The sequence below is a fragment of the Dromaius novaehollandiae genome, chromosome 5, assembly GCF_036370855.1.
Source record: "Dromaius novaehollandiae isolate bDroNov1 chromosome 5, bDroNov1.hap1, whole genome shotgun sequence".
In the NCBI taxonomy this organism is placed as follows: domain Eukaryota; kingdom Metazoa; phylum Chordata; class Aves; order Casuariiformes; family Dromaiidae; genus Dromaius; species Dromaius novaehollandiae.
In genome coordinates this window covers 13,002,578-13,020,699 of record NC_088102.1, presented here as the reverse complement: position 1 = coordinate 13,020,699, position 18,122 = coordinate 13,002,578, and the positions used below count along the sequence as shown (strand labels likewise).

Genomic DNA, 18,122 nt, shown 5'->3' with positions numbered 1-18,122 from the left:
TTTTGTCATGTAGAAGTTTCCATTTCTCCCCAACCTGCGTGGTTTTGACAGGCAGGCTTATTTCAGATCTACAGCTGGAAGAAGTTATTGAGCTTCTGCTGAAAAGATGAGAGCTCAAACTGAGGCAAAAATACTAAATTTCATCTCAGTCTAACTTTATAATCTCAAATTTGGCCTCATAGGGATCTATAATTTTATTGCTCTTCGTTGAAGTAGGGCAACTGAAAAGTCCCCCCCCCCCCCCCCCCAGCAGAAGTACACAAATGCAGAGAAAAGCCACCTGCAAACATATATTCCCCACTTTGCAAACAAAAGCCTGCGAGAGCTGGCTGTCAGCATGTCGGAGGTGGGCGGTGATTATTTTTGGGGGTTTTCCCCTCAGCTTTCAGTCCGGGCAGCGCAATGCAGAGCAGGGACCGATCATCCTTAGCCTGAAAATCCTGGTGAAAGGGACAAAGGGGCAGCTGGGAATGTCTCTGTTTTTACCAAGCCCGGGATGAGCTGCCTCTCTGCCGAAGAGAAAGATGGGGCTGGTTGCAGAGCAATGCCCACTGCACCTCCCCGCAGGGATTTTCGCATCAGAGAGGGGAATTTTAGGCCTGGCTTCAGGGCCTGAAGGTGTAAAAGTGAGTCTAGAGCTGCTTGGAAACGTGTCCAAATTCCTTAAAAAATCAACGATGCAAAAAAGTAGCTTGGAGTCATTACAAAAATGGAGAATCAAATTTTCATCGGAAAGCAGAAGAGCTCCACTGCGATTGCTGTCTGTTAACACGCAGGTGCCTTCGGAGAGCCTTCCTCTGTTGTCCCCCCTGTCCAAGGTTTCAAAAGCTTTCCTGCAAAGGGGGGCCAAGGAGACAGCAAATGCTCGGCGGAAAATTTGGAGAGTTTTTTGTTTTCTTTTAAAGAAAACATTTTCTTTAATTGCAGGGATGAACCTTGTCTGATTTCCCAGCACAGCTTTACTTGGTCAGCACGCTTGACTGCATCGCTGCTGCTCAGAGGGGAGCGCTGCCGGTGCTGTCGCTATCGCTTCCCCTCACGCCGGTACCTCAGCTCCAGCACATGCGCTGCTAATCCCCATTTGCTCACTTTTGACCCGAGGCGAGGGTGATGGGCAGTGCGCTTGCTCTGCCGGCGCAGTGGGCGGGCTCCCCACGAACGCTGTTGGCTGGCTTGACGTGTCCACACTTGAGCACCAAGACCTGTCCACGGTGGCACGTTGCCATCCTCTTACAGCGTGTCGCCACCTCCCCAAAATTGCCGAAGAACGTGTTTGCAGCTTGGCGCTCAAAGTGGCAAATTCCCGACGGCGCACACCCGCTGGGTGATGTTTTCAGTAAAACGGTGCTTTGGCTTCTCTTCTACTGCATCCACACGGGCTGGGTGCTGCTCTGGAGCGAGTGTGTCCATGTGTAACTTGCACAAGCAAGAGAGAAAAGTCACCTACTGGTAACTTCTTACCTAGTGGTCATGGGAACTTCTGCAGAGTTAACTGCACAGATATACATGTTTCAACCCGTTCTCCACCCCCAGCTCCTCAGGGTCCAGCACACCTGGAAGAGAAAGGCCTGGAAAGCCCGGGCCACTCCTGCTCACCCTCACGGAGAGCCTGGGAAGAGGCAAGGTCTGCATGTTGCAGGTAGCGCTGGCCAAAGGCCACCTGGGAGCTCAAGGGCTTTAAGCGTCTGCATTTGCATGCGGCGTCCTTAGGTGGACCACCTGCATGGATGATGCGTTTCAAGAACCCCTCTTATTGAGAGAGAAGTTGCATCTCAATGTTTTCTAAGTTAAAAATTCTCACTTTCTCATTCCAAACGATTTTCTGTTAAAAGGCAAGCTAATTGTTTAGGTGGTGGCACCAATTTATCTTTCTGCCTATGGGACAGCTGGGGCCAAACCCGGTGGCAGGGCTTTAGCTGGTCTCATTGTACAGATAAGCAACGATGATGAGGAGGCAAAATTAAGGTAAAGTTGAGACAAAATACACTGAGTTGTGCTTTGGAGGCTTTTTGGTTTGACACAATTGTGGAGAATTTTGTCTCTGGGACAAGTAGCTCAAAGGCTTTTTTTGGGAGAGGAAGTTTTTTTTTTTTTTTTTTTGCTCCCAGCCTTGGCAGAAACATGCATCGGTGCAGGAGCACAGAGCAAAACCCCCTGTCCTTTCTCTCTATCTCCTCCCTCGGAAATGCGTTGGGCTCCTCAGGAGCCACAAACCCTCCTCTCCTCCCCTTTTGCCTACAGCCCTTACAAATACCGGGGTTTTGGCATCAGAATCATACAAATTGTCAGTGACTGGAGGTATCTGGAGACTTGGGGACTTGCCACCAGGATGAAGAGCAGGACTGTGTTTATAAGTGATGGTGCTGCTGTAACGTATATCCTTAGGGGTGAGATACACAAATGGCCTCTCTAATGTGAAATACTCTTGCTGCTGACTTATTCCTTTCGGGATAGTGGCACACGAGCTTGCTCATGGGTGCTGGGCGGAGAAGGTGGCTGGCATGGCCACACTCAGAGCCAACATTTGAGGTCCAGCCTGCTGCTATTTATTTGACCTTTTTCTCTTAATCGGCATCCCCAGCTGGAGACGATCTTAATGACCACGGCTAGCCTGGTGCTGAGCTGCGTGCCGCACGCACACGTAGCCTGGGTGCAGGCGGGCTCAGCGGCCTGCCCAGAGCCTGCGTGGACCTCCTGAGTGCTGGGTGGCCTCTGTGTCCCGAGGGGGTATCGAAGGCAGCCCCAGGTGGGGACATGCCAGGACAGGGGTTAGGAGGGCATGGAAAGGGAGAGGGGAAGGGAGGCAGGGAAGGATGATCAGATGGGTAGAGACGGAAGCCTGGAGAGGAGGGAGGAAAGGAGGAGAGAGCTCTGTGCGTGAGGAGAGCAGCTGGGGGTGGAGACAGGCCAGAAGAAAGGGAGGAAACCAGAAGCAGGAGAGCTGGAACGAGAGTGGGGATGGGGAAAACGAGAGGTGGGGGGGAGAGGGGGAAGGGAGGAGAACGGGTAGTTTCAACAGATTTTTTCAGTAAAAGAGAATGAGCATCAGGGAGGCTGGAAATCTGCGGAAAGTACAGGGATGAGAAAGAGGAGAGATGAAATAAGGGAGAAAACCTGTGCTTTTACATCAGCCTAAGGAGAGGGTTTCTTTTAGGATAGCTGTGCACGTGTTCACACTGTGAACATGTAGATGGCCTCTTGGAGGGGGACTTGGGCAGTCAAAAGCAGGAAAAAGAGAACCAGGTCTGTAAAAAAGGGAAAAAGGGCAAAAGAACAAGAGCAAAATGTAGAGCCATTTATTGGAAAGAGACTGCAGTTGAATTTTCTTTTCCAAAATAAGCAAGGCAAAAATGAGTTCAGATCCTGCTCTCACTCTCGGAGCAACCTTGGGGCAACGCTGCTGCTGTTGCTCTCTTGGCCGCGTTGCTGTTGTGCTACGCAAGTGCTGTGCCCACGTGAGCAGGGCTCATCCCAGCACAGAGCTGGTTTTCATTCCCGGGCCTGTCTGAGGCCTTTCCCAGCGGTACTGGATACCGGCACCGCTTGAGCCTGATTCTGCAGTCCCAACACTGGCAACACGAGCAGCGTGGCGGGGAGGTGCCTCGGTTCCTCTCTTGCTGTTCGGTACCCGAGCTCTCAGCATCTCTCCTGACCTCGGCGAGGTGGGTGGGTGAGCGCAAAGCGCTTGAACGAGCCTGCCCTGCCGTCCCCTGTAATTGCAGCTACACGAGTGCGTCGCACATAAAGGTCTCGGCAGCTCTGCTTGCCCACCGCGAGCAGCCGCCCTGCTGTGCAGCCGCAGGCTGTTAGCAGGGAAGCTCAGATCTGCTTCAAGAGCAAAATGGTGCTGCCCGGACAGTACAGGCTCTGCCTGGACCCGATGGCTAGGCACATGCGAAACAGTGCTGCGGATCCTGGGAACCGCCTTGGATGTTTTGGGCATGTGTGGGGGTGTCTGTTTGTTTTTTTGCAGCTTCGTTTTATGTATGTGAATTTTTGACAGACCTTGTGAAAATGTTTAAAAGCATCCTTGCATTATAAAAAGCTGTGTTGCTAGAAATGCACCCCCCTTTTCCCTTACCATGGCTGGGTCTTTGGTCAAATAAAATGAGGAACATCCGTATAACTTAGCAAAGATGCTCACAGAAAGGGTCCTTTTGTGAATTCTAGATAGTTTTGCATCTTAATGCATTCCATTTTTTGCTTCTGGATCACTTTTGATTCAGTGTGAGGCTCAGTCTCAGCAGAGAGGGAAAAGACAACCATCTGTTAAGCAGAAGTTGTTATCACAGGCACAAAATACAGGCCCAAATCCTGTTCCTTTCCATTGCCTGAGCAGCCACTCTGGACCAAATGCAATCCGGAGCAAGGTGCCGTTCCTACAGAAATCTCTAAATCAGCTATAGGGCTGGTGCAAATCAGGACTGACTCCAAAAATGCCACCTGCAAAGAGCAGGTTGCCGGGCAGTTGGGAATATGGGTCACGTACATGCTATGCGGTCATACATGTCCCAGCACGCTGGGCAAACCTCAGGGCTGCTTGCCCTTGGTGTATCACTTCTACCATGCAAACAGGCTTTTGCATTTGATGGATGGGAGGAAAAATCCAGGTCTTGGCAACAAAGACAGCAAGGGCATCCTGGACTAGCAAAATGAATCGTTTCTGAGGACATAAATGATGGCAATGGCCATGGGTATTGCGAGAAAATCCCTCTCACACAGGCATCTCTGCTGTAATATAACTGTGCTTTGGGCAAAGATGTACTCTGATTTGCGGGGTTTGGTAACAGATGAAGGCTAAATGAAACTTTTCTTGTTTATTTTTCTTAGCTTACAACTGATAACTGTAGTGTTTGGGTTTCTCGCACAAAAAGATACAGGTTCAGTAACACTGAAATGGCTGAAATTGAAAGAAAATTAAAACTGAAGGATTTCCTGCCTTTTTTTTAATTCCAAAAAACATCTTGTTCTGAACTTTTCTTCTATTTTTAATTAATTTTAATGAAAAACTTCAGCATTGTGGTTCGGTTCCAAACCAAGCGTTAAATTTCACATCAAACTAAGCGTGAGCAGCAGGAATAATGACACGAATAGGAATTTTCGTAGTACGAGCCAATGGAGGCCCTGAGCTGGCGATCTCACCAGGAGGGCGCTCCGGCGCGGAGGTGGCTTCTCCGCGGCGGCACCGGCAGGAATACAAGCGCCTCTGGCGGTCTCTCCCTGTCCTTGACATGGGCAGATTGCACAGTCGGATCAGACTGTTGCTGGCCTTACAGGCAGCGCGGCCGCTCCGGGGTGGGAGAGGAAAATGATGGTCCCTCTTTTCCCGCCCTTAATAGGCAGCAGCTGAAGATGCTGGACCACGCTGTGGTCCCCTTCCTTCTCCTTCCCCCTGCCAAACGAGTAGCTGTCCACAGTGATTTTGCTGTGTGGATTTGATTTGGCTTGGTGGAAAAAAAAGGGGGGGGGAAAAAAAAAAAAGAACATCGGCCTCCCTCCCCCAGCTGAGTTAGATTTTGTGACATTTTGAGGGAAGCAAACACTATCAGTGCGAGCGCGGAGCGGGCCGCACGCGCTGTGCGATAAGCCGAAACTGTGCCGAGCTGGGCGGTTTAACAGTTCTAGCAGGCAGATGCGCAGGGGCAGAAGGATGTGGAGATACACATAGCCCCGCTGCCCGTAAGGACCGAGCCTGCGCTCACGCTGACGAGCCGGCGGGCTGCCAACCTTCGCCGGCCGCTGGTGGGAGCAGTGAGTGGGCGCCGCGCTGCCGGCGGCTTCGCTCTCAACGTTTGTTTCCTGCGCTGCGGGAAGAGTCGGATGGGTTCACCGGCGGCGTTTCCTGCCAGACATCAGCCGGGGACCGCAAAGCTGGCCGGATCGATAGTCTCGCTGCTGCCGCGGCCCGTCGATTACCTCCGAGCCTCGGTGGCCGGATGCCCTGGCCTCAGCAGTCCCTGGCGCGAGGCGGCGGGTTGAACCAGGCTCAGCCCGTCTCGGAAATGACAAGGTTTTCTCTAATATCCCTCTATTGGCAATTAATGCTTTGTGTCAGGTGCAAACAATAGACTCGTCGGTTTTAGTCTGCCACACGGAAGGAGCTATAGATATCTCCGCTATGCAAATGTTGGCAGTGAAGCGAACAGTGTAGCTGCTTGCTGGGGTTCAGCGGCCCCCACCTTGGACCACGCCGCCGCTTATTATCTTCCCTTGCCTTTCTCCCCTCTTTGCCCCCCAGACTCAGTCTTTAAAATCACAAGACTTTTTGGAGGTCAAAATACACTTAGGAGTTTGGTTCTGGCTTCTGAACTTTTGGGTTGCGCTCTGGTCCTTTTCCAGCTTCTTCTGGAAGCGTGATGGAGGCGCTGCTCGTGGAAAGCTCAGGCGCTTGGGAGGTGGGACTCGAAGGAAGAAAACACCCAATATTACAAACTTACAAAAAAATTACAGAAATTAGGAGCCTGAGCTCAGCTAACGCTCCGGCATCAGGTCAGGGCCCAACCCCGCCACTTTGCCTGGAGCAGCAGGGTGTGAGCGTTGCGCTCTGCTCTGCCAGTCTTGACGTAGGGAAAGTGGTTTCCCATCCATTTTGTAATTAAATGCTAAATGATTACATCTTTCACTGCTCAGTTTCCTTTTTTTTTTTTTTGGAAGCATATTCGTTCCGAGCGTAACCTGCTGTAGACGACTCAGGCCTGATTTTTAGCGAGAGCTCTGCGAGCTGGTGGCCGGCAGCACGCCTGTCGCCAGCAGTTTGCCGAGTAGGATCCCTCCGAAACATGGGACCTGGTATAGTGCATAAAAACGGAAATATAGACTGCTCACAGCCTTGTCAGGAAAAAAATGAAAATGATGCTCAATGAGCTGCTTGTTTTTAGTTTTGTTGTTACCTTTTCTAGCATGTACGCATGGTGGTGAGATGGTACAGCAGGACACAGGCAGTGCGGTGCTGTAAGGCACAGCTGTTCAGTTGGCAGGTTTCTTGAGCTTTCCTTTGCTAGGTCATGTAGGACCCTTATTCAAAATACTGACTATTCCACCCTTTGAAGCAAAAGTATTCTCAAAAGTGGGAAAAAACTTCGCGTTGACTTGAAGTGCAGGGCATTTTGCATCAATTTGGTTTCAAACCCTCTGCGTGTGTATGCACGCACCGGGGACTTCCACTCAAATGACTGTTTATAGAGAAATGGGTATACATTACTGGTATGTGCGTGCTGATCTGGCCACCTTATTTTAGCTTGACTCTGAGGCCAACTGAGATGCCAGCTGACCTAGCGGAGGTGGGTCTGCTCTGTCTTCCTCCAGCGAGGCCAAAGCCGCTTCTGCTGAGGGGTCCAAAAAACCACGAAGGTGGTTGTTGTCCCTAGTGTTGTGATTGCTCAGCCAAGCATAATGCACTCAGGGGTTGTTCATTTGTTATTTTCTTGGCTTTTCTCAGTAACCACAAGATCTAGAAACATGATTTTTTTTAAAAAGAGAAATGTGTGCTTCCCACCCCTTCTTGTGACTCCAGGAGATGGGGCTTTAGGACACTAAATATCAGATCATCTGTGATAAAATAGCGAGGGTGGTCAGAGCTACATTTCCTCAGGCCCCGACGCCTTCTGCTTACCTATGGGTGACTGGGCTGAGGGTGCAAGGACACGTTTTAGCCTCGCACCAGCCGCGATCTCTCTGAGATGGCAGAAACTGAGAGCCATCGGATCTGCTGCACAGCCCAGTTCTGCTACCAGAAGGGGCTGACATCCCCTGTCATCCTGTCTATTAAAAATGGCTGATGTAACTGAGGAAAAATGCTTTATTTATCTTTAGCTCATCTTAACCTAATTTGAAGAAAAGGCTCTGCTTTTGTTGCTTGGAGAGGATGCAGTCCAAAAAGGTTGAAGCTAGAGGAGGTTTCCTCAGGGGGCAGCAGCAGGAATGGAGTTTCCCAGGGAGGGAGCTGGGTGGAGGGGACGTCTCCTGCAGCTGTCATTTTAATTTCCCGTTTTTAAATGATCACTCTTGGCCTTTTAGAGCGGATATAGGGGCGAGCTGTGCTGAAAGTGCGCTCTACTGTTCTGGTAATGTGATGTGAAAAAAATGCTGCCTCTGGGCATCCTGCTCTGCAGCAGCGTAGCAGGACCTGGGCACGAGGGAGCCTCCTTCTATGTCCCAAAAGCCCTGGAGAAGTTGCTCTGTGGCTTTTCCGCAGAAGCCACTGCAGAGAGGTGGAGACCTGAGCGGTTTTGGGGCAGAAGTCCCTGCCCGAAGAGCCTCTGAGTGCTTTGCAAGATATGGATGAGACCGTAGGCTGGAAGGGCCAGTGCTGCTGCCTGTGGCACCACAGTGAGGAGGGTGACACGGATGGGCCAGGCTCCTCTGCAACTTTCTCACCTAGAAAGCTGGAGTTTCTCAGATCGGAAGCAGAACGTTTTCTTGGGGGAAAGTCTCTGCTTTCCACTCAGTTTGGACCTCACCTGACCGCACAAAAGCTACGCCAAGTTTGGGGCTGGCCGACCACAGGAAGTCTCACACAGCTCTTTGACTGGCCGGTTTTGTTTTCCCTTCCATTTTCCCCTTTTATTTTTCTCGATGTGGAGGGAGGGGGGATTTGAATCCCCACCAAATTAGTGGCAGACTGGTTTTAGCAATAACTACCATATCCAGTGCTTTCCTGCAGCCAGAAGGTGCTAGCGAGGGAACGGTGCTGAGCAGAAGGGCCCTGGGTGCCCTCACCGCTGGGTCCCCTTGAGCTGGTGGCCTGTGGGCAGCCAGAGCTGCTGCTGTGCTCTTGGACCGGCCCGTTCGCGCACCCTGGGCTCGTGCTCGTGCTCTTCCTCAGTGGCAAAGGCTTGGCTTTCTGGCCATATTTTGCTTTATTGGGTTTTTTTTTGAATACGTGGCAGAAGCAATGCCAGGCTTCCACAGGGGTGTCTGCGGGCTCTTTGCATGGCGTGTGAGCTCTCCATGTTCTGCAGAGAAGAGGAAGCTGAGTGAATGTTTATTACATTTTGTGCATTATGTTTGCCCATCTATGACCTGTGTCTGCAACGAATTTATAGACCCCTGTAAAGGGGCTTATACAGGCATCATACTTAATTATTGTGGCAGAAATTATATCGTTATAAGAACTGCCTATGTTTTAGATGTAGAAATCAGTGCCAAGGATTCCCAGATGAATCATCTCTGATAAGAACCAGAAATGACATAGGCCATACACCGCATGGCACATTTGTTTGGATAGGTACCTTTAGGGTATTCAGCCTTGCCAAGTCTCCATGGTGCTGACACAGTTTATTACACATTTTCATTTATTAAGAGATTATTTGACTGTAGTTTGTTGTTTTATTGTACAGCAGGTGATAATTTTACACTAAATTAACTGTAACATCTCTGTTAGGAACAGGCCGAGGAGGCTTCTTGCTATGAAGCTAAATACTAACTAATGGCCTTTATTCATCAAGGGAGTCATTTGCTCTCATGTGCAGGGCTTGACGGAGACTCACCAACAGCCCGCTGTCAGTCCGTGCGTGTGTGCGGTTCAGCGCAGGGTTAATGGGTCTGGTGCCAGCGCGGGCTGGCTCTGGAAACCAGACCCCGTGCTGGCGGCGAGCGGCTCATTGCTCCGGGGCTCGGCTGCAGGAGGGGTTGAGGCCACCGAGTCTGCGCGCCGGCAGACAAACAGCCGCGGGTAAATGACAGTGGTAGCTTACTGTTGAGAAGAAACGTACTCCAAAACGAGAAATAGAGGAAAAATCACAGCCGTATTGCTTCGCTCACAATCCCATGTTTAAAAGGAGTAATAAAAGGAGGCAAAATCATCCCCCCTCCAACAGCACAGTGGATTAGCTTGGGTTATTGCTACCATGGCCTTTCCATGGGGCACACCGAGGGAAATACCCTCAATAAAAATCTGGGCCTGGGTGAGTAATTCGTAATAAAAATTTCGCTTGAGGACCCCCCTCCCCTCACACACACATTCGTTTTTTGGTTTTGAATTATCTGCAAGGAAGCCCGACTTTCTCCGGCAGCTGTATTCGTAGCAGTTCAGCACGTTTCAGCGCACGACACGGGGTGGACAACGACTTACCAAGCAGTTCGCTGCGAGCGGCACGTGCTCCTCTTGGCTGGGCAGGCGGGTGAAGTGTTGTGTTTCTGTCTGCTGAAGAGCTGAACAGAGCTCCTGAATTAGGTGTCCGGAGTGGCTTTTTATGATTAGCTCTTCCAAATTTTCTTCCAGGGGATATTTTCCAGTGCTCATTTTAAAATCCCCTGTTTGGAGACTGTTCTGCAGCAGGCTTATTAGCTGGGGCATGCACTGAAAGCTGCTACTGAAGCTGGGGGCACCCCGACTTTGAGAAATTATTAATAACTACTTTTTTTGCAGTATTTCCCCAGATCCACAATCATGAGATGGACTTTTGTGCTTTATTAATTGGGGATGTTTGTTATTTGTAGATGAGGGGATGTGAGACCATGTAAATAGCTGCTGTTTGTTGCTTTTTTGGATGCTTATTTAATCCCCCCACAACAGTGCCCGTTTTCCGCAAAGGGAGCTGGCGCGCAGCTTCCCAGCGCGAGGGGAGTGCGTGAAGCCCGGCGAGAGCCGACGCCAGGGCCGTGCAGCGGCTGCAAACTCCTCCTGCATGGTGCGGGACCGGAGAGCCAGGGGAGCTGGCGGCAGTGACACCACCTTTGAGCAGATCATTTTAGACATGGATGCATTTTGCCTGGTTTACTCTGGTCATGGCGCAGGTCGTTTCGCTGTCCACATCGGTGCGACACAGCGACATGCAGCAAAATCACTAGAGCTGCGGCTGTCGTCATCAGGACGGATGACAACCCCAGAAGGACGGGAGTGCTGGGTACGCCCCGGAAAAATGGTGCTGGCGGGTCGCATGGCCGTGTGTGCTGTCACGTTGCATCTCCACCTATCTGGGGTCTCTGCAGCCCCTTCCAAGAGCTATGAGTAACGCCCGAGCGGGTGATAACCATTTTACACCTGAAAACCTCGGTTAGATTTGGTGGTGTAAGACTTGAGGGGGAGGTCAGGGGGAAAAACACACAGCAGAGCAAATTTTATTGTCAGAGTAGATGCGGCAGAGTAATTACCATTTCTGGCCAGGGGTTTGGAACTGCCTAAAAAGGCAGGAAAAGAAACAGCAGGTTAAATTTTGTTGGTCTGTTTGGGGCAATAGCAAAGTCAAGAGTGCCATTTCCAGTCTAAAATCCACCCCTGAGGAGCGTTAGAGCCGAAATAAGGACCTGAATAGAAACATCCTAAACTCCCAGTCATCACTGGATGAAGCAGGACAACTTTAGCTCCTCGCCCCGGCTCCGCGGCAAGGCAAGTGCATGCAAATCCCTGGTCCTCCTCCTCCTCCTCCTCCTCCTCCTCCTCCTCCTGGAGCTTGTTGCAGAGCTGGAGGTTGGTTTCTAGGTGATGCCTTGGTGTATACAGAGTCCCGCAGGGAGGCACGCCAGGATGGACCTTGCTAGTGAGAAGATCTACCAAGCCACATAAAGGTAAGCAGCTTCCTTTGGACAGACAAGTGACTCTTCATGCAGCAGCTCAGCTGTGGGCTCAGAGGGCTGGGGAGCTTTGAGTGAGGGGCTGCTGCTGAACAGACAGAAGTTACAATTTTTTCGTCTGGAAGAGCTGCATCTTGCAGAAGAGGATGCATGCACGGCCTCTGAATCGGTTCTGTGAGCTCTGGAAAACGTTTTGAAAATGTTTCCCTCTTCAAATAAAGAACTCATTAAGTTTTCTGTTCCTCTGAGCCCTTGTGCTTCCCCATTCCCAGAGGCATAACATTGAGCCTAATCATTGACTGCAACAACTGAGGCCTTTATTTTGGTGTAAAGCTGCATGAAAATAGAAAGTCCCATGTGTATACAGCTGTTACACTTGCATGATTGTAAGAAAAACGGGGGAACCCACAACTGATTCCCAAAGATGCATCTTCCCTTTTCCTCTACTGAGTGTGATGCATAACTAAACAGAGGAAAGAAAATTTGCAAAGTTGAGGTTTTCTTTTTCTTTTTGTTTTCATTCGGTGGCAGAAGGGCTGGGACTGGCGGAGGCTGAGGCAGGAGCCCTTCCCTTTCCCTGGCAGGCTGAGCCCCTCCCCGAGGATGCAGAGGAGCAGTAACGGCCAAGGTGCCACCACCAGGTCTTAGCCGGGTCTTTCAAACCACTATCAAAAAAGGCGTCTCGTCCCCTTCCCGTTTTGAAAAGGAAGAGCAGGAAAGTGATAGCGTGAAACTCCTGGGGGGCAATCAAAGTCCCAGCCGCTGAGATACCTGCCCACACCCAGGGCAATAGCAATAAACTGTGCTAACTACAAGCTATGTTATTAGAAATCCCTCCCTGGATGCTACAGACGCGCTGACGTCACTGCGTGTCACCGAGACTCACTGGTGATGACACATCTCCCCTTTCGCCTGGCTCACGAGCTGCTGCCCCTGGTTGCTGTGAGAGCTGGAGGCACTGTAACACGGCCTGCTGCAAGCGCGTTTCGTAAAAAGAGTGAAATCCCGACGTAATTTCTGGATTCACTAATTTGACTCTTCCTCATTAGCAATTTGTGAGCTTCGCCACGGTGACATTTGTGAAATAGCTTGACAGCGGCAGAAACAACAATGGCAAAACCTGCGTGTACGCTTCAAAGCCAACCATCTCCTCCGGTAACCCGGCTTCCAAGGGCTGAAGTGAACAACGGCGGTTCAAAGGAATGCCGCTGAAAAAAGGAAAGCCTATCAGGTGTTACTTTTTTAAAACATGAGACAGAATGTTCTACTTTGTAAAAACTCTAAGCCCGCGTTGTTACGGGAAGATAACACTTCTGTTAATTAGACCATCAAATATTACTGTATTAGTAAATTCTTGCGTTGATCTGGCCCGGCTTGCGTTTGCTCATGAGACATGTGACTACCTTCTTTTGAGCAGCTATAATGAATTTTTTCCAGTGAGTTGTTTAATGTAATTGCTATAATTCTCTAATCCGTACGTTTGCATCGGTGTCGAGTGTTGGTTATGACCTGGTTCATTGTATTTATCCATGTTGGTTTTCGAGGAGGGGGAAAGGATCCCTTCACCATGTGCAGATTTTTCTACCATTTCAGACCCTGCTTCCAATCTGCTTCCAATTTCGTGGATTTAGATCAGACTGCCCTGCTTCGCTTCCCGCGGTACTTTCCGCATGCAGCGAGCACTGTTTCCCCCAGCGCAGGATAGACACCAATTAACAGCGCTCATTAACGGGGACACGATCAACTTGGATAACCTTGCAGCCCGGCACATACACAGAGACCCATGCGCTAGAGGCTAACGGCAGCTGACAGCTCATTTCTTTTTGCTCTTCTGCCCAGAGCACCCTGTCGATACGCGCGGTGCCTGTGCAGGCTCCCTGGGATGGTGAGAGGGGCATCGCGGAGGCGAGCACCGCCTCTTTGCTTTGCAGGCGATTGCACAGCATTCAGTTTAATGCTAATCTATGAATGCTAATCTGTTAATGCTATCTATCACCTGGGCTGGGATCAGCTGTTTGCTCCAAATCCCCACAGCTTGCACCCCTGGCCCCGGCCTGGCTCTGCTTTCTGAGTTGGGAAGTTGAGCACAAAGCAGGTTAGCTTAAAAACGCGCAATGAGGGTGAGCAGTGCACGTGGTGTGTGAGCACCGCGGGCTTGTGCAATGCTCGCCTGCCCGCCTGCGGCCGCTATACACTCCTCTTCCGTGCAAAACACTCAGGCAGCTCTTAAGTGCGGTCAGCAGCCTGCCTGCCAAGCTCCTGCGCGGGTTATGCCCCATCCACGTGGCAGATATATTTACTTGCTGTAAGGAGCCATCTAGTGAGGGTTTGCTGCACAGAAAATCGAGCTAACCATTTCTTTAGCGTTTCGAGGCAATACCATAAGAAAGCGTGACCGAGCGGTGTTATTTCTCCTCTCCCGCCGTGAGCGCTCCTGCTGTGCTCCTGGGGCACCGAAAGCCTGGCCACGCTGCAGATCGGCGCTGCTGCAAATCCGGCAGCCCGCGGGGCATTGCAGAAGGCGCTGCGCCCGCCGGGGCAGGCGCTAAGCACCCACGTCAGCCAGGAGGACGGGGGCAAGCTAGAAGTCAGATTTTCTGAAAATGCAAACAATGAAAAATATTCTTTTTTTTTTTTTTGCAGGGGCAAAAATCCCCATTCTTAGTAGGTGGAAAGTATTTGGCTACATCAAAGATTAATAGGTTTAATGTAATAGCTGAAACTGAAATTTAAAAAGCAAACAGACTGAGCAGCATGGAATGGGTTTGTAATAATGATTTCATTACGGGTTTTAAAAAGTTTGCTTTATCCTTGCAGTTTGTTGTCGGAAAGGATTGGCTGAATCCAGTCAAAATGGTTTGTTCTTTGTCTGTCCGCGGTCACCATAGCTACCGTCTCAATCTGTTAACATATGTGGTATTATTTTGTTCCTTTCTCTTAAACTCTTTATTCACAGATGCTGTCAAGATTTTCCTTTGTACGTATCTGCTCTGTCAGTGCCAGGTTTGGCTCCGTGCCGTCTCGGAGGAGAGAGGCCGTGCTGAGGCCGTGCTGGCTGCACGCTCGGTGCAGCCGTGGAGACGGTGCGAGGAGCAGGGGTGGGACCGGCTCCTGCGCCACCGCCGCCGGGGTCTGCTGAGAAACACCTGGGAAGTGGTGATCAGAGGGGGATCTGTGTCGGGAGCGGAAGGCGCTCGCTGCACGTGCTCTGCCAGATCCTCGGCGGCTGTAAGTCGGTATAACTGCATTAATTTTAGCGGCGCTGTTGTGCCTGCTGATGGCCAGGCCTTTGATGTTGCTCGTTACACGGGTTTTTGGGGAAGGAGCCAAGAGATGAAGGGAGGCGCAGTTAATACATTTGAATAAATAAGTAATAACATTTTATAGCCTCTATTCTCTTGCTTTTTCCAGCGTTAGAGTAGCTCCAGGTTGCCACTGAGGTTGGACACATATCCGCACTGTACAACGTGGGTAACTGGAATATTTAGCAGGTATCAGGCTACTCACATTTCACATTTTAACTGGCTCTGAATGGGGGGAAAAAAAGACAGAAATTTTCATAATGCTGAATATGAAGATGATTAAGACAACTTTGTTTTCTTTCCCAGCAGTGAAATGGGCAGGTGAATGTATCGGCGTGAGCGTGTACATGGTATGGTTTGCAGTGGGGAGGCCGTAAGAGAAATCAGACAGTCTGGAAAACGCACTCTTTTCCTTCACAACAAAGCTCTCACAGCAGAGAACAAAGTTACGGCGAGCCCGTCTTCTTTTTTTTTTTTTCCATAAAAGCCTTTGTTTAAAGCTCTGTGGGTTGGATTTTCAGAGCTGCCGAGCACCCCGCATTCGGGTTTCTTTTAACTGGAAATGTAGGTGTTCAGCAGCTCCAGCAGCCGGGGCCTCTCCTGATGCCTGCGGAGTAGTTGCAGAAAGTGTGTGAGACATTACTGTAATGAGGGGCTAATTCTGCCTCTCCTCCCTGCCTCTCAGAGCAGATGAAAGGGTGCCTGCGAGTCATGTTATACGCATGGAAAATGGGGGCCCTGATGTGCTGGCCCTGGCTCCACGGGGCAGGGATGCTCTCCTGTCACAACCGGCACCGAGTCACATCTGCATTCCCAGTGTAAGGCCCGTTTTTAAGGACTCCTAGTTTGGCTATAAAAATTCACTTACCATGCATGAATAGGAACCAAATTGACATGATAGACCATAACCACTCTGAAAGGGCCATTAGTTCCTGTCATATGAAAAATCCACGTTTTCAGAAAGCGAGTATTGTTCAGATCGACACGGTGGGCTGTGAAGGTCCCTTCCGAGGCATCACAGCCTCTCCGGAAAAAAGCACTCTTGCTGCCCACCACAGGCGCAGCAACAGCACGGGGCAGATCCCTGCTCCCAGATATCAGCTCCAGATCAGCGCAGAGCCTTCCCGTGTCCCCGAGCCAGTCTGGAGCGGTGGGAGCTCCCGGTTCACGTGGGTGTAAGCAGGAAGGGGCAGACCACGGGGTAAAGACGTGGTTTGAGGAGCGGGAGAGGTGAGTCCTGGCTGCGCGAGGGCACTGGCCAGCAGAGCCAGGAGTGCAAGGTCCGTGGAGAAACATCACCCGTCCCCTGTGCTCAGCGCTGTCGGGGAGGGCACGGGAGACGCGGCCGCATGTGGACCTTGCGGTATGCAGTAAGGGAAAAGCCCGGGCTGGCGGGAACGCAGCGGTTGTGTTTTCCAGTGATTTTAGGAGGTCCTAGGTCATGACATTTTAAGAATTGTTTCTTCTTTTAGCTGGTGATTAATACTTCACTTGACACCAGATTAGGCTTTCATTGATTTTTTTTTTCTTTTCCAGGTTTTCGTGAGTTGAAGGTTTTCTTTAGCAAATAGCAGTGAGGAACCGACTTTGGCTCCTCTCTCCTCCCCCCGCGACCACTTGCGACTGAGATCTCCAGATTGGATTTGGAAAAAAGGGAAGAGAGAAGGTAAAATCAAAGGTTGGCCCTCGAGTCCTGATGAGTCCTAATACGCCTTAGGGGTATGTTCACGGGAATGCCGGGCCTGATGCTTCTGGTACCAGTTTTCCAGCAAAGGGAATTGCCAGGGTCTCCAGCTGAGTGACCCCCGCGCAGGGCAGGAGGTGGGAATGAGAGGATATCCTCCGCTCGCGCGTACCTGTGTGGGCACACGGGCCCACGAGTTTTCACTCTCTCTCACAAAAGTCTCCTTGGACCTATGACTACACATTTTGGGAGTGGTTTCGGATGAGTTTCTAGGCGTTCCCTCACCGATGGGAACGGCAGAGGCCAGAGATCCTGCAGGACAGCCCTGGCTGAGGTTTCCGAAGGGCAGCCCATGGCGTGGGGAGCGCTTGAGCTGAATGGCGGAGTACAGGGGGCTGTGCTGGGAGAAACTCAAACCAGGGATTTTCCAGCAGGATTTTAGGAGCAAGCGGCTGCAGATGCCTCCGAGGGAGCCTGGGAAGCCTCCGCTGTACAGGGTTTCACATGGAGGATTTGTTCTGCCGGATCCAGCCGGCGCTTCCCCTTGCTGCTGGCGGCAGGCTTCATGGGGAGTAACGCCACAGCATCGCCTGAGCAGCTGCTCCTGGGGAAAAGCTTCCTCCATCAGTCAGAAAATAAAGATTGATTTAAACACTGGAGCGTAAGGGATTGTATCCCTGGCAAAGCTCTTCTTTACGTTAATATCTACTGTTAAACCCCTGGATCTCTTTTAACGTACAGCATCCAGTCTTGTCCCACCAGCTCCTGTGACAAGGGGCTCCCAAAGGGATCGTGTGGCTTTCTCATTTAAATCTCCCGTGGGAAAAAATAAGTTATGGACTCCTGGTCGCCCTGAAAACGCTGGTGCCTGTCCTGCAGCTCTGCCTCTCCTCGCAGACCTTAGCAGCGCCGGGATTTAGCTGGCACTGGCTGCCCCACTGCTGAGAAGATGATGGGGAGAGATGAACTGCAAGGGTTTTATGGCCAAAGAGCGATGGTCTCTCCAGACCAGCTCTGCACTAGCTGCAATTCCTGTGACGAAGCAGCTCCCGGGAAGAAACCTGGTTCCCCATGTTTGCTTTGTTAAGGCATGATGAATCTCTTCTCACCTTGTGTTCCTGTTCTGATATGGGGATTTGCTCCTTAAAGGCAGAAGGGAGTGGAGCAAAACCGCCAGCTGCCCAAGGCTGCTGGTGCTGGTTGGGGTAAGATGCCCGTCCTCCCGCAGCACGCAGGGCTCGGTTTCTGGGCGAAGGCACCGAGAGGCTCCGGAGGGGTTAAAGCCACAGCCGAGCTCCCTAATCACCCCCATCTCCATGTCCTCCCTTCCTGCGCTCTGCTTCTGACCTCCGTCACCGCCGCTCGGGGGTGTAGGGTGGGGAGGAGCAAAAAGGAAGAAAGTCTTTAAAAAAAAATTGGGTTTTCGATAGCCGAGAGTGGCTCTGCACAGGGGAGGGAGGGTGGGAAGCCCTGCGGGGGCAGGCCGTATGCCTGGGAACGAAGTCCTGCTAAGGGCAAGCTCCCGGTAACTCGCACGGGCCCGTGACCCTCCTGCCCCTCTGGTTCATGAGCTGTGAAATAGCGCCTGGTGCTGATGCTGAGCCGGGCTTCACTGGCGTTTG

General features: G+C 51.1%; 1 long non-coding RNA gene across 2 annotated transcripts; it reads left to right on the top strand.

Annotated features, from left to right (window-relative positions):
- Positions 1-13,732: 13,732 nt before the first annotated feature.
- On the top strand, positions 13,733-17,157 carry LOC112989898 (uncharacterized). Of its 2 annotated transcripts, XR_010389311.1 has the most exons (5): positions 13,733-13,819; positions 14,471-14,742; positions 14,926-15,005; positions 15,123-16,482; positions 16,932-17,157. It is a non-coding gene; the product is annotated as an uncharacterized LOC112989898 (long non-coding RNA). The 2 variants fall into 2 exon arrangements; XR_003260942.2 differs by having other exon boundaries at positions 13,749-14,742.
- The last annotated feature ends 965 nt before the right edge of the window (positions 17,158-18,122 follow it).